The sequence below is a fragment of the Lonchura striata genome, chromosome 3 (genome assembly GCF_050655825.1).
Source record: "Lonchura striata isolate lonStrDom1 chromosome 3, ASM5065582v1, whole genome shotgun sequence".
NCBI classification, from domain to species: domain Eukaryota; kingdom Metazoa; phylum Chordata; class Aves; order Passeriformes; family Estrildidae; genus Lonchura; species Lonchura striata.
The window spans coordinates 109,315,078-109,330,841 of NC_140705.1; the positions used below are offsets into that span (position 1 = coordinate 109,315,078).

At 38.5% G+C, this 15,764-nt stretch overlaps 1 long non-coding RNA gene across 7 annotated transcripts in view; it reads right to left on the minus strand.

The window, feature by feature from the left end:
• LOC110476639 (uncharacterized) overlaps positions 1-15,764 on the minus strand; it is a 152,416-nt gene that overhangs the window by 118,004 nt on the left and 18,648 nt on the right. Inside the window, exon 2 of one of the 7 annotated variants that reach the window (XR_014954043.1) lies at positions 15,675-15,745. The exons of the other annotated variants lie outside the window; for them this stretch is intronic. This is a non-coding gene — a long non-coding RNA (uncharacterized LOC110476639). The remainder of the gene's footprint in view (positions 1-15,674; positions 15,746-15,764) is intronic. 7 annotated transcript variants of the gene reach the window in all.

Genomic DNA, 15,764 nt, shown 5'->3' on the forward strand with positions numbered 1-15,764 from the left:
CTTTGCAGAAACATTCAAGTGGCAGTCCCACCAGCTGAGTCCAGAGGAGAAATTATTGTGGACACAGCAGCTGAATGAAGACTGTGAGATCTGACAACTTTATTGCCCTAAATTATCAGACACAGCTGAGCAGCAAACATGGCACAGACTGAAATGACACTGCAGCCTTTCTGTTTGTGGAGACAATTTCCTGATAAAGTGTCTTATTCAGTAATTGCAAAATATAAGAAATTAAGGACTCTTTTTCCTACTTCCTTTCATAGTAAAACTAGGTTTGTGCCTATTTAAAGGGCATATTGATTTTTGTTCATGCAGGGAAACTGTAGCTTGTTAGGAGTAGTACTTTTTGTTGTTGTTTATTTTGAGGGTTTGTTTTTTTGGGTTTTTTTTTGTTTTTTTTTTTTTTTTTTTGTTTTGTTTTTAATTGAGGGGGTTTTATATATTTAATTTTTTTCAATTCATCCTAGCACTGCAGGTATCAGTACCAGTGCATTATCTGCTCTTCCCTTGACTTTGATGCTTATACAGAGAGCCCATATAAAAAGATGTTATCAGGCAGGATTTCTGGCACACATACTGTGTAGTGGTCTGCCAGTTGTACCCTGCCATTCCAGACAGAATTTCTAGATTGCTCAGCTGAGTAGTCTGGCCACATTTATCTTCAGGAAATAAACATAACATCAGCTTAACAGCTCCCACCAAACCTTCTTTCACACAGACCCAAATTGCTTGTGGGTCCCTCACTGCGGAGATGAATTTTTGTCTGATCTTGCAATTTATAATAAAGAGAGGTATTGCATTTGTGGACAATCATCCAGTGTATTGTTAATGAATTTGTTATTTTAGGGTTTACATTTGATCCTTGGCTAGGAGAGGTAACCTGTGTGAGACTGACAGTGCTAACTAACATCCTCTGCTGTGCACTGTGAGCTCGGCAGGATGCTTACAGCAGGGCTCACCACAGCAGCTGCCAAACAGCTCCAATTTGATCCAGGATCTCAGCAAAGCATCCTTCTTGCCTGGAATCAGCACCATCACAGATGGGAGATCAGGGAGGGATGAAAAGTCTTCAGGCGCTCAGATAGGCAGCTGCTTCTCCAGACAGATCTTTGGGATGTGATGAATGGGCAGTATTGGTGAGGCAAAGACAAGTATGGATAACAATGTAGTGATTTTAGGGGTTGTTATTTTGCTTTGTGAATATTGGGGAAGAGTGCACACATGGGTGCATTTGGCTGTAGCAGCCCTGCAGAGCCAAAAAAGACTGCACAACTCACCATCAGAAGTTTGCTTAAAGCAGACACCTCTAGTGATGGAGAAAATATTCTTTAAAGGTTACCTGCCTAATACTCCTCAGTTTGAAATCAACACAGGACTGTATCACTTTTCTGAGTGAGCACTCCCATAACAATAAGTTCTCACTCGCATTTTGTATGAATTTTAATCTCTTCTCACAATTAGAATGTGGGGAAAAGGTTTCTGTTAAACTAAAGATTAGTATTACAAAATCAAACAGTTCTAAATATCTTTTCTATATCAAACACCAATAATAAGGAGGCCTGAATACCACCTTTGGTCTTCACTGCTTTGATAATACCAGCAAATAAAAAAGACTCGTCATTATTATCTACATGTAATGTTTGCTAGACTTCTACAGCTTGTATCATACAGCTAAACCCTTACTACAAGCTAAAAAACACGAGAAGGCTGAATTTGGGCAAACATCATATTTCTGCTTACTTTGCTATTTTTTTGTCCCCTGGTTTATATATGATATAAGTAATTATATTTTACTATTATAAATGCATAATATTTACTAAGTAATACATTTTACTAAGATGTTTTTAAAATTTAGAATGATTTTTCAATTCCATTGGATTTTTTTCTGAGTGACAAAAAATCAAAATACAGAGCTAATGGAAATCTTCAGAAGAAAATATTTTTCTCTCTGCAGTTTCCTAGATTTCTTTCTGAAATTAAATGTTATATTAATATTCTGGGTCAATATAAAGATTTAAAATCTTGTAAAACTTCAAAAGAAAAGTGGGAATTTTTTACCTATTCTATTAGTGTTGTTTACCTACATTGCCTTTGCTCCATGTCCTACTGTTATCAATGCAGATGAAAAGAACCATATGACAAGCAGATTTCATTACTTAACAGATTTTAAACATGGTCCTTCATTCCCAAGAGATTTGCTTTGCTATTTCATCTCACTCTTACATGTTAAATCAATACCTGCACTGGCATGTAACAGGGACACACAGTACCAATTATAGGCAAATGAGATCCTGACACAAAGCATTGGTTTCTAATAAAGGTGTTGCCCACAGCTCTCTGTACTCCACCATATAATTAATAATTGTGTGTTCTAGCAGATCCTGACAGTTTTGACCTGAGCTTTTCATCAGTTTTTATAATAGCACAAGAATATTCTATGGGCTGTATTATTTCACATGATTCCTATGTGAAGAGCTTCTCAATAGTGCAGTAGCCTTTCTTTGCCTGAGTAACAATGGCAGTACTGATTACCCCTAATAACATTATTATGCTGTGTGCACAAATCACGCACGAAGAGCAATCAGGTGGAGAATTAGATTGTTTTAAAAAAAAGCTGATCTTTATTCTTGCTACATGTCTGCTGAACCTTGAAAACAGTAATGAGATGGCCTTTAAATTGCTACTGCTTTGATAAGAGATGAGAGGTGCAGCCAAATAACATTTCTTCCAGTTCAGTAGCTATGGCTTGCAGGCACTGATCTGCCTAGAGGTTACTTACAATGGAAGTTATGAAAGAAGGACTTGAACTGCATATGTAGTCCATATATATGTAAATATATAAATATTTTTATGGCACATTTTATGTAGAAATGCAGAGATATTAAGCCTCAATCAGTCAAAACATCTCTGAAAGGAAATGAAAAGCAAAAAATCCATTAGTGGCTGAACTGGTTCTGGAGAGTCAAGATAATACTAGATAAAAGCATTCAAAACAAAAGGTGAATTTGATTTTGTTTGTGTGCAGCCCTCTCCTAATAGAATCAGTTTCTTGCAAAGTAGTTTTTCATATAGCCATGCAAAACAGCTGCCAAGGCTTTTATGGTTCTTCTTACACCCCAAAATATCTGGATAATGTCACCTAAACTCCAATTGTGGACCATGAGCAGATTCACCTCTTTCCAAGGGATAAATATTTTATTAGATGATATCTCAAACATCCAAACACAGACACATCTCAAATACCTGAAGCCTTCAATATATATATTTATAGCAGCTACATTTTTTTTATCTTTTGCCCTGTACTGCCAAAGTACTGACTGGGCATGGACTGAAAGCAAATTTAAAGACTCAGGGCAAGGACAGCCCTTGAGAAGATTCTAAGTGGCTGCTTCAGTTCTTTCAAGGGAGATTCAGTAGACATGGGAATTTGAACCATTTAATCCAATTTGGGTAAGCAAGCCATTTGGCAGCTCCCTGCAAATAACTCATCCTTGCAAAAACTGGTCCTTATTGGTTTGGACAGTGTTGTCTTCTGATCCATTCCTTGTTTGGTGTTATTTGTGAAGTGCCTGGTTAATGGCACTGCCAAATATGTCCTTGTGTGTCTTTGAAGTGCCCTTTCATTTTTACTCCCCATGCCTTATTCAACACTTCTAGGGTTTTGTGGGTTTTTTTGCATTCTTTCTTACTTATGTCCCATCTCCTACAAATCTTTTCCAGCCAAGGTAACTGAGCCGTAGGCAACACACTTGAGCAAATGACACAAAAAACATAGTTATTTGGTGTAGGAAGCTAATTAGAGAAAACTTTTGATGACTACTGTTGGATCCAAAAAAAGGCATAACCTAGTGCAAATTGCAGGAAAATTCTGTATTCTAATGGGGAAACTGGATGAAAAATAGCCAGAATTTTCCACAACAGTACCTTTAGGAAGTTATTTTATTTTCTAGTCTATTAATGTGCTACAATTTTCATACCTAGAAAACACAAATCCACCATCATCAATGTATCATGCATGGCTGAGGGATGGAGTTTCTCTGCTATGTGCATTTTCTAGTGTTTCAAGTGTCCAAGGAATTACCAGTTCAGTTGCCACAACAGGGCATGTAGCTGCCAAGATTTTTTATGCACAGAGAAATCTGCATACAAAAAGGTTCTGTCTTTGCAGTCACAAAGATGGGGTGCACAGCTAGAGATGGGAAGAATGCCTAAATCTTACTGGCTTCAAGCTTTGCCTCCTCCTCAGCCTGTCCAGTTCAGCAAATGATCCCAAATGTCCTTGTGGCTGCACTAACTTGCAAAACAGAGACACCAGGTGCTGGGTATGTGAGAGCAGAGGAGATGACTCAGAAGGAACTTCACTAATTGCATAAGTCTCCTGGGTCTGCTGCCAGTTGGCAGAGTGTAGCAGCTTCACTAAGTTTCACTCACTGTGCTGCTCACTTCTACATTGGGAAGAGGGGACTGGGGGCAGCATCTTTCTCCTCTCAACTTGAATTATATATATAAAAAAAATAGAGGTGTTTCCACCCACCTCACTGCTGATGCCTGTCAAGAAGCAGAGATTCCTCTGCAGACTAATGCTGTTTAAAGAGTTTTTAAGTTCTTCATTTCAACCTTACATCTAAGGATCTGGGGAGGAGATCACCTTTTCTGGCTAGAAAAGCACTAGACTGCAGCATAGGAGATCCTCTCAAGTGGCTGAGAGACAAAAAACATAAGGTGAAACATTTTATGAATTCAAACAGTAATGCTCTTTCTTCCTTGAGCAAGCACAGATTGCCATTTCATAGTTAGATTAAAGGGCTGGCTATTTTGCCACAACTCTTCAAAGAAGCACTGAAAGCTAAGCAGCCCCTGACCTTTCCCCTATGAGAAACAGCAGAGAATTTTTTAATTTTTTTTTTTTTTTTACCAGATCACCCTCCTGTAATAACAATAAAGACAAGATGCCTTCAGGTAGGATAATTTTAGACTGGTGGGATATAGATCCCCTGAAGACCATTGTCATCAGTGTGAATGAGGACAGAAATGGGACGTGACTAAGACTATCCCACATTCTGGGCAACTTTCTCTGCATTCTTAAAGCCTGAATACTGGCTACTATCCAAACCTCCAGTTTCCCTGAAGCATCTCTGTAATAGTTTTATTCAGAAAGTCAGCCTTCAAAATAGCAGCTCAAAAAAGGTTGCAGATGTTTTGCATGAGGAGACTGATTTCTGTTTTTAATTTCTTGCTTTGATGGAACATAGCTCTGACAAGTCTCGGTTCCCTCTTTCCTCCTCCTAAAATGTAAATTCACAATCAGGATACAAACTATGCTAAATTGAACTACCTTCATCTCTCTGCCTCTTTAACCTGAAGTCCTGATGTCTGAGGAAGGAATAACCAGCAATTTTAATTTATTTGAAATAAAGGGAAGTTTTCCTAGTCCCTGACATGATATATTCTTTCTTTTCATTAAAGACAAAAAAATAAACCTATATAGCAGATATAAAATACCAAGGACGGGACATTGCACATATAGGTGTTCTAAACATAACTATTGAATTTGCTCCTTTTGCTTAGCAATCTAGTATTTGTGTTTCCTGCTTGCCTATCACTGGACTGCTGTAAAAGCTCTGGATGTTTGTAAGTATGCATCAACTAGACTCAGAAAATAAGGTACAGAGAGAAGAGAAGTGATCTGTCCCGAGCTACTCAAGTGAGTGGCAAAAGGTCACAGAAGAAAGGAAGAACCTTGACTCCCATTCTCCTACTTTTCTTCTCCATGCAGGCAAAACCAATAAGCTCCTACCAAAGAGATGGATTTATCTGGGCCATTTCATACCACAGTAGGCAGAAGCCTCGACTGTCTCAGTGTCCCCAAACCATTGACACTCTTCTCACTGTTTGCCCCAGTGCTAAGCACAAAAACCTGCTCATGACTGAAAGCTCAGGAATCTCAGTGTCAGCTCACTTCTGCTTAGCTTAGCAGTCTTATCAGGATCTGAAGACTGCCTTCCAAACCAGTGCCTGCATCTATTTGATTATGGAAATGCATGCAGAGGTCCAGCTAGAAAAAAATTCTAGCCTGCCTAAAATACTAATGAAATAACCCAACTACCCAGGGAGGAAAGCCTTCAAGTTTAGGCTGCTTAGTAGATATTCAATAGTTTTAACCCTCAGTGGTAAACCAAAAGTCAAGGTTTCATAATTGATGTTTGTGCTTCGAACCATCTCATCTCATCTCACAGGATGCAGTTGCAGAAAAGCAGAAGAACACAAAGAGCATTCAGCAAAGAGAAAAGAGAGAGCACGAGAAAAACTAAACAGGATCTGAGATCTGCTTACATGTGTCAAAACCTCTCTTTAAAGGACTGTCAGTCTGGAAAACAATGGCCTGGGAGGGGTTTAATGCAGAAATCACAAGTGATATACAAAGAAGATATACTAAGACCAAGTGCTCCTTGTCTCTTCCACCACAAGAACGGATGGGAGCCAAACAGGGATCCTAACAGGGATCCTAAGAGCCATGTCCAAAGCAAACAAGGTAGTAAGTCTGTGAAACCTCTGCACAAAAAAAAGCCAACTGGATGTTAGATATTTATGTGTGCTAAATAGAGAACTGTAAAAAAAAAAACCAAAAAAAAACCAAAAAAACCAACCAAACAAACAAAAACCCACAAAAAAAAACCCCAAAAAACAACCCAAAACATTAAGGATTAGGATATACACTGAAAAATAGGAATCATGTTCTAAAAGTCAGAGGTCTGGAACATAACAGGAATAAAAAGTACTAAATGTTCACTCTGCTGTTTCTCATTTATAACCACCTTGTGTTTCTACAGCTAAAAACAGAGTGCTGAATGGATGACCCTTTTGTTTGACCAGTATGGCACTATTCTGTTCCATCCTTACACCAATGTTTTTCCTACTTAGGCCTGCCACAAACTGCTACAAATATTTAGTTTTGCAGTAATAGGATGAACCTTATTGGACTGGTCTGAAACCAAAGTAATTACGAAGGCATTTCTTGTGTTGTGGGGCAGAACACTAAAACCTCATACCACTTAACCTGAATATTTGCCTCTGAGTTGTTTCCTCACTCACACTGACCACAAGACTCCAGAACCTGCACCACTGCTCAGTCATGTGGACAAACACATTTATGCTTGATCTCAATGCACCACCATGCAGTTATTCCCATTAACTAGTTCTCTTCCACAGGAAAAGAAATATATTTATATTTATTTAACATAGTACACCTACAGGCAAACTAGTCTAACAAGTCAAGAAACCAATATTGCCAGTTGGTGTAAAGGCAACAGTGGTGAAGGATTTCACTCCCCTACATACACCTAATTCCTGGCTAACATGCTTTAATGAGATTGTTACAAGCAGGGGAGTGTAATTCATTTTTCATAGTCTCCCTCACCTCAGCCTCTCTACTGAGTTTGACAGGCAGGAGGGAGACAATTAGCAGCCATGGTGAGGTGAATGCATATTTTATGAGGTAGCTGGCAGAGCAGGGGCACTCCTTTTTCTTTAATGTGTTTAGAAAATGAGCTGTGGTGAGCTTGAACTGCTGACCCTGTGCAATAAACCAGCATGTGGCATTACCATCCTCTTGAGCCCTACTGCCTCATAAGACTAATTTTTAAAATTTGACTTAAAGAAGTTCTTTAAGGGGTAAAAAAAATCTAACAATCATAACACTTGTAGAGAGAAATCACACATCTAAGGGCTTTGCTTGTTTTTTCCTTGAATATAGCTACAATGGCACCATTAAACTACCAGGAACAAATCTGAACAAGAAGACAAGTTACATAGTTTTAACAGCACATTAACACCAGTAGTTCAAATAGCAATCTGCATTTCAGTGTTATAATGTACAGACACACACAATAACTCCACATTTCACAGCAGCATGATGGATGCTCTCCTTACAGAACTGTGATGGTGACACCAACAGGTGACAAGACAGTTGCATTTCTAGTTTGATCTGGATGAAGGGATGCAAAATGCAGATGAAAGGGCTTATAAACACAAGCTTTTTACTCTGAGGTGACAGAGTAGGAAACCTCAAAGCAATAGAATATTTTCTTTCACTAATAGTTATGCCCTTATGCATATGAACTAATAGTTCATATGTTATGCTGCCCATTTAATCTTTCATTCTAAAGAAGTAATTTTATCCTATTGAAGCAAGAGTACATGCTATAGACTTTACTTAAGCTGTACTAAATCTAAGTTCAAGTGCATATTAATGAGATAATAAAAGTTACTTGTTAAATACTGTTTGAACTGTTAGAATAGAATATATTCTAATGGTACAAGTCTTAGCATTGTGAAAACTACATCTGCAGGCTACTTCAAGTGAGGAAGTCTAGGTCCTTGGCCCACATATATTTGCCTATGTCTACGAATACCTCTACAATAAACTCTAGAAGGTAAAATTAGAAGTGCCATCAATATTTTGAAGTCACTTCAACTAACTAGAACCTTCAGATTTCTTTGAAAACAGCTTCAAAATTAATTTTGTATACAGGGCTAAATCCAACTGACAGGCGCAAATAGGTCTAATCTTTGAGAAAATACAGAATTTGAAAGAAGTTCTTCTTTGCTTTCCACTGCTTCAACATACTGAGTTCCCTTTGATTTTTCATCTTTCATGTCTCCCTAGTGACAGTTCCAGTAAAGCATTCATTTGTTCAGGAAACTTTACTGAAATGAATCCACTAATATCAGGACAGTTTCAGGCAGCACAGAACCTTTCTGCAGAAAAGTGTTGGATTGGTCATCAGCTGACTCCCACATTCCTGCTCAGCAGGGAAGCTCATATCACAAACAGGACAGCTTTGCTTCTTTTAGAACATGGCAAGCTCCCTGTCCAAAGGCACCAGCAATGTAAGCAGATAAACATGTGAGTGAAACTGGGCATAGCAATTCCTAAAATTATTATTGAAGTATTTAGTTGGGCTTCAGTTCCTTTTGGGAGCCCGGATCTCTCCAAAAATAGTGGATGGGATTTAAGAATATTACATTTAAGAATATGACGGGAATAACCTTAACTTTCCCCCTAGGGATATCCTGGGTAACTTAAAGTAAATTCAATCTCTAAAATCTGGTAGAGGTCAAAAACATAGAGTTCAGCAGAACAATGTTCAAGAACTCCCTGGGGGTCAGAAGAGCTGACCTAACAATATTCATCTTTCATGCTGTTTTATTTACAGCAGGTACTGTTTTCCCCTTCATGTAGCAACACCTGAATAATGTTGCATCCTTGGAATGGCAGCAGCTATTTCTGGCTAGTGAGTCTATTCCAGGTGGGCATGAAAGAGCTCTGAATGGCAGGTAAATTACTTGCCTGAATGTTTCTAATTAGCACTGGCAGCCTGTTCCTATGCCCAAACACAAAACAAAAAAAAAAACAAAAAAAAAAAAGAAAAAAAAAAGAAAAAAAAAAAAGTAAAAGTAAAGATGGGTGAGGAAGGGTGAGAAAAGGGGATGATAATGATAAATAACCTGTTTTAGAAGCCACTCAAATTGGTCAAAAGCCTGAGAATAAATGTCCCAAGAAGTCCTGCTTCAATCATTTCCACTTTGATGTGCATATGCTGTAGAGAGAATATTTACAAACGCAACTTTGTGTTACAGTCATGGAATTATAAGCAACTAAATCCCATCCAAATTTCATTAATTTAGTGGGAGTTTAGCATGTGAGCATGGGCAAACATTTGTATAAATGCCACAATAAATAAAATTTGTTCCATAAATGATAGCCTCAGTTTTACAGCACATAAGGGATATATATCTATACTAAAAAAAAACCCCTCCACAATCCAGCTGACCTTTCCAAGCTAAATACAGCTACACAGTTCATTATTCATCAGTGGGAACAGTCCCCTTGCTAATTAGCTCTTTCATATAGGGGGCCAAATTTTGATCAGCCCCTTCAGCATCTGAGGAATCCCTCCCCACATACAGCCCTGCACAGGCTGCAAGAGCACACAAAATGTGGCTAAAAGTCACTCCCTGACAGATGAACTCCTTGCCTACAAACATGCCCAAACACATTGAATTTATTACTGTGCACAGGGTTTGCTCCTGAGACAAGTGAGGAGTAACTTAACCTGCCTGACCTTGCATGGGAGAAGTGGTGGAGAGCTCCCATTAACTGAACCAGGGAAGCAGGAACAGAAAGCCTGGGAGATTCAGGAAGGAATGGCCTTCTAAACTGATGTAGCTGTTGTAGTTACTTGCCTGCTTAAAAGCAGACAGGGCAGCTTACTGAAGCTGGCTGTGTGCAAGACCTCTGTTCCTCCAATATGAAAATTCCAACTAATGCCAGAAAAGCATTATTATCCCTACCCAGTATTCTGCTTAAGATCCCACAGGGTACTTGCATATCAGTTTTATTTTTTTGCTATGAAATAGAATGAAATGCTAACAGAAATACAGAGCTTTGATGTAAAAGAACCTATGTTTCCCTCTCATTGGTGTGTGGTCCCCAAAGGAATGACTTCTTGTCCTGCTCCTCTCTAACTAAATCCATGAAAACTACATTCTGACTGGACAGTTTTTATGAATGAAAGTGCACTCACATCTACTGACCTAAAAAGTTACAGACACTTCCAATTCCACCCTCCTTAGTAAGAAGACATTTGACCATTCAGACCCAGACCCACTGTCAAAAATTAAACAGCAATCACATTATTTAAACAGACACATTACATAGCAATTACATTCTAATCTTCAGTGGTTTTATTGCTCACAGAGGTAGATTTGACTACTTTTCGGCTACTTGAACTATATCTGAAGGACTAAACATGTTAGATACAATTCCCTTAAGTATTTCAGAAATATTATGAATTAAATAGATCAATTTCTCCATGCTTTAGTCAAATCTATCATTCATACAAGTTTCTCCATGAAAAACACCAGCCACTGCTAAGACCTTTATCAGAACACCACATCACTAAATCTGCATTTCCTTCTTTTTTTCTAAACTGCCTTTCTGATCTCACCTTGAAATCTCTGCTTTATTTCTTCTCCTTTAAAATCTTCAGACTAAAAGTAAAGGCTGCCCCAGAGGCTTCAAGGGTTTTATTTTTCCTTCAGTCCTCATTTTTGTTTTCCTGACACAGCTGACAGCAGATTTGGGCTATCAGCTGTATATTCCTGAATTATTCTCAAATGCATAAAAAAACCCCAAAAAACAAAAACCACTCGGCGAAGGAGGGAGGTGAAAATGCCAATCTATTCAGTCACAGTGGAACTGAGGCTTCAGAAATGAACACTTCTATATTTCCTTCCAAATTTACAAAAATGTGAAGAATGGAAAGATACAAAGACCAAAGGCAGCCATAAAATTGGATAAGAATCAGAGCACAAGCCACAAGTCCAGAGTTAAAAATAAGACAATGAGGAATAAGACTAGAGCCCAATACAGTAAAAAATATAATAGATTAAGGATGGTGGTTTAGTACACCAGCTTCCACTTTTCTTTGGAACTGAAATGGCCAGTAAGAGTACCCAGCATCCAAAAAATGCACAGACACTCATCCTAGTTGAAAAGCAATGAAAAATAAATTTCAGTTTTATTCAGTTCCTGTCCTCAAACATTTTAGCAGTTGCCAGGAAGGAGCAATTCCCATGACAGCCAGTAGCTCTACAATCTAGTGGCATTTGAAGTAGACAATCTGTTTTATTTGTTTTGGGTGGTTTGTTTTTCTTTGTGTACCAGGTGGGACAAAATGTACTTTTTAGAAAAGTCGTTTAGCCATTGGGTCTTGTATTTACAGGGATGCTTCCCCTCTGCTTTCCAAAACGCTACAATGATGACATGTCTTGTTTATCTGATTGACATAATGATGTCAGATTAGACTATGGATACTGAGCCCTGCTGTCAGAACTAGCTGGAAAGTTAAATGAGAGGGAGAGAAAAAAACAGCATGATCCAGCTTCTATCAAAAAAGCAAAACTGTAACACTTTTGAAACTTTCAATTTGCATACTTAACTTTGGGAGTCTTAAACTTAATTTCATTTTGCTTTCATTACAGTCAGTCCCCTATACACAAGACTTATATCTGCTACTTACTTGTTTTGAAATCATAATGTTAACTTAAAATCTGTGAGATGGTAAAAATAAATCAAAATGCATTTACTTTAGACTTCTGCTTTCTGCTCCTTGAGCCAACATACAAACCCTGACTTCAAATTTTCTTCTCCTATAGCTTGTACAGCAACTACATTTCATTTATGTATTTGTTTCGGTAAGGTGGGAAATCACATTTAATCATGCCTCCCGATGTCAGATCTTTAGGAAAACAGAGGACATGTGTTTGATGTCCTTTTGATGCCCAGTCTTGGCTGTTGTTGGAAACAAATTGTGCAGGTGAAAAGCTCGCAGGAAAAAAGGCAGTAGCAGAGTTTCTGGAGTATTTCACATCATATTTACTACCTTTGTCAAGTATTAATGAAAAATCAAGGCTTATTTCCTGATCTCATTTAGCTCAAAAAGAATAACAAAATATTTAATATGGCAGCAATATGTCTGGCTGAAACAAACACCACCACGTTTCATCTCCTATTTGGACTGCTTTGCCTCTCATAGAATTGAGATTCTATGTTGAATACTCAATTTTCTTGGCTGGAGGATTATTACATTGTTTTGGGTGCTGATAAACTGCATAGCTGCAAGGTCATGGCCCACAAATTAAGACACACTTCTTCCCTCTGAAACTGTGAAAGGTTCTTTTTCCCTTCCTTCATCAGTGAAGTGCCAGCGGGGCAGAGTCCTTAAAGGTGAGAAAATCAGTGCTAACCAGGAGGATGGACAAGATCACTTAATGGGTCTTCACCATGTGTGTTCCTGACAGCTGACCCAGCAGATGAAATCTGTGGCACTGCATATACACCACGGTGGTTGGATACTAATGCTTCATGGCAGACCCTGTCTCCATGTAATTAGAATACAGGCTTATGTGAGCTGGGGAACCACCAGTAAACTAATTAATTGTGGCAGTTAGCACATGCTTCTCCATTTTCTGGTAATTAACTGGCAGTGAATCTTTTTTTTTTTTTTTAACAACTCACTTTTTAATTAAAAAAATGAGTTTGTAGAAATTCCCCAATCCATAGCAACTAACACAGAAAAAATCCTCCAGAAGTAGAGGATGCTTTCACATGTCTTGGTAAGCTTGCTTATGTTGCATTCAGACCCAGGCAGATTGCTACTTGTTCCCTCATAGATACAACAAAGAATTTACAGATATTTTGTGGATCTCAGGCCAGAGGAAAATGGCAGAAAGTTTAAATTTGAAAAAAATTGTTAGAATTTCCATAGAGGAGGAACAGTCATCAACTATTTATCATACTGAACATTTCCCATGCATTAATTGTAGATACACTGTGATCCACATTTTAAAAGGACACTCAACTCAGAATTTCAGCACAAAGGAATTTGCAAATAAATATATTGTGATAAAGGAAACATAATCATATGATGGATGATTGGAAACTGTTAGAGCTGGCCACCAGAAAATCACCTTCCAAACCACTTTGCCTCTCAAATGTTTTCTCTCTCACAGAACAAAAGACTCTTCAGGTAGGAGGAAATAAGCTGATGACAATAAGTCTGCTCCTGTGTGAATAAAGGTGAGATTTTTTTTCATACTGTTGAAATCCACCCCTGTTCACTAGCTGCCTTTGTAAAAATTATAAGCCATACTCCTGCTTGCAAACATCTGACATAAAAAAACAGGTTCCTGGTTTCTGTGGGTGCTTGGACACTAGAAAAGTAGCTAGAAGCAGCTTTCCCCCCTTCCACAATTGTCCAGAGCATAGACATGAGAGAGACACTCAGATCTGAGAGATTTGCATGCTCTACTACTGCAAGTGTTGTGAAAAAATTCCCAGAGGGTTTAACTCAGGACTTTGAAAGCTTTAGATTTGTTTTCAAGATGCAAACAAAAGACCACAGCTGAATTTGAAATGGTTTCTCCTGTGTGTTTGTTGTGGTATATTAACCAAACTTCCCAGAAGAAGGCTGGCTGCTGACCTTGGCTTCAAGGTGCATCCACAGAGACATGTTCAATGCACAGGAAGAATGGATACCCAAAGGCATGGCTGTAAAATCTTCCATCACCAGGGTTTACTTACACTGTGGGAATGTGGGAAACCAAGGTTGATGCTGATTTTGCTTATTACTGTGTAGGCTATTTTGAGCACTGGCTTCAGAGTAACAGTAAAGGCAGACTTCTTCTTTGTGTCTTCCTAAACTCTAAGGTTTACTATGGGCAAGAGGTTACCCCATGTAAGCAAAGATATTTGAAATACACAAATTAGATCCCTCTAAGACTATTAAGGACTGCCTGCTTTAAGACTTGCATGGCAACACTGGACTTTGTAGTTCCCAGATGTTCTTTTTTATCTCTCCTCTGTTCCTATTCTTTCCTGAGCAGCTCATCTTTGCAGAGGATTGGGTGGGCACAGGCCTGCTCCAGCCCTGCTAATCACTAACACAGCCATGCTGAGCACAGCCCCTTCCAGCTGCCTTGGCCCAAGAGATGTTAGACCTAGAAACACTTCCACACCACCAGCTGTTCATACTGCCAGTCTGCTTCCAGAGTCAAGAAAGACTTTGTGCTGTGATGAGTTCTCACTGCATCACAGAAAATTGTCATTTCACCTCCACTTGCCTGAGGGGGTCAAACTGAATGGTCTAAAATAGGAACTTTTGTTTCCTACTTTATATTTGCAAGTGCATTAAATAGCAAATTATTTTTCTGGGAAGATTTCAAAGATTTTACTGTCATATTCTGTGAAAAGCATTCCCCTCATTTCTATATATGTGTGTGTGGAGAAAGGATTGCATTTCATTCATAAATAACCTCTAAAAGTAAAGCATTCAGTTCTGGAGCTTTCCTGTCTTCTTGAAATGTAGCTCCCTATGGCTTAGGGACACAAGGAAGCCATGGAGATAAATACATGTCCCTACCCTCCATTTCTTTTTGCTCCAGTGACATCACTGAGTGAGAAGGTTAAAGTATGTTCTCAGGCCATGGAAAAAACATCCTCAACTCTGCCAGGTTGATGTAATATGGTCAGATAGAGCTGTCCAGGTGAGCATGTCAATGATTTTGCTATGAAGAAAGGTTTAAGAAAGATGAGAAGCATCAAGAAAATGAGGAAGGCAAGTCCTGTGGTTGAGATTTGAATGGCCTTTGATTAGACTTCTTTCCTTGAATTTGAGGAGCTGAGTGGTTTTGGAACAATGCAACTGTCAGCGTTGCAGTGGCTTCCTTTTCAGCCCTCAGTGGTTTGCTATTGTGGAAATAAATTGACATATTTGCATGTGAAAGCCCTTTGTTATCATCTCCAGGCTCAGGTTGGATTGAGATCTAGCAGGGTTGGAAGGAAAAGAATAGATTACCCTTCAACAGAAGAAAAAAAAAAAAAAAAAAAAAAAAAGAAACAAAAACGTCCCTCTCTTGTCTTCTTGCCTCATGTTCATAAACAACTTTAAAAAAAAAAAAAAAAAAAAATCTGCCCCAAAACTCCTTTCCAGGTGATAAGGACACGAGGGAAAGGTTTTCCCTTACCAGCCCTCTCAGTGTTTACTCTCAGGCTTTTCAGTTTTTCTGAGACTTAATAAGGAAAATAAAACAACAAAATTCCTGTTCCTTACTGGTCAAGCTGGTCTGGGCAAAATTCTCTTTCTTCATCACACACATTCCCTCTGTTTCAAGTTGCAAGGATCTATGTGCAGGAGATACAA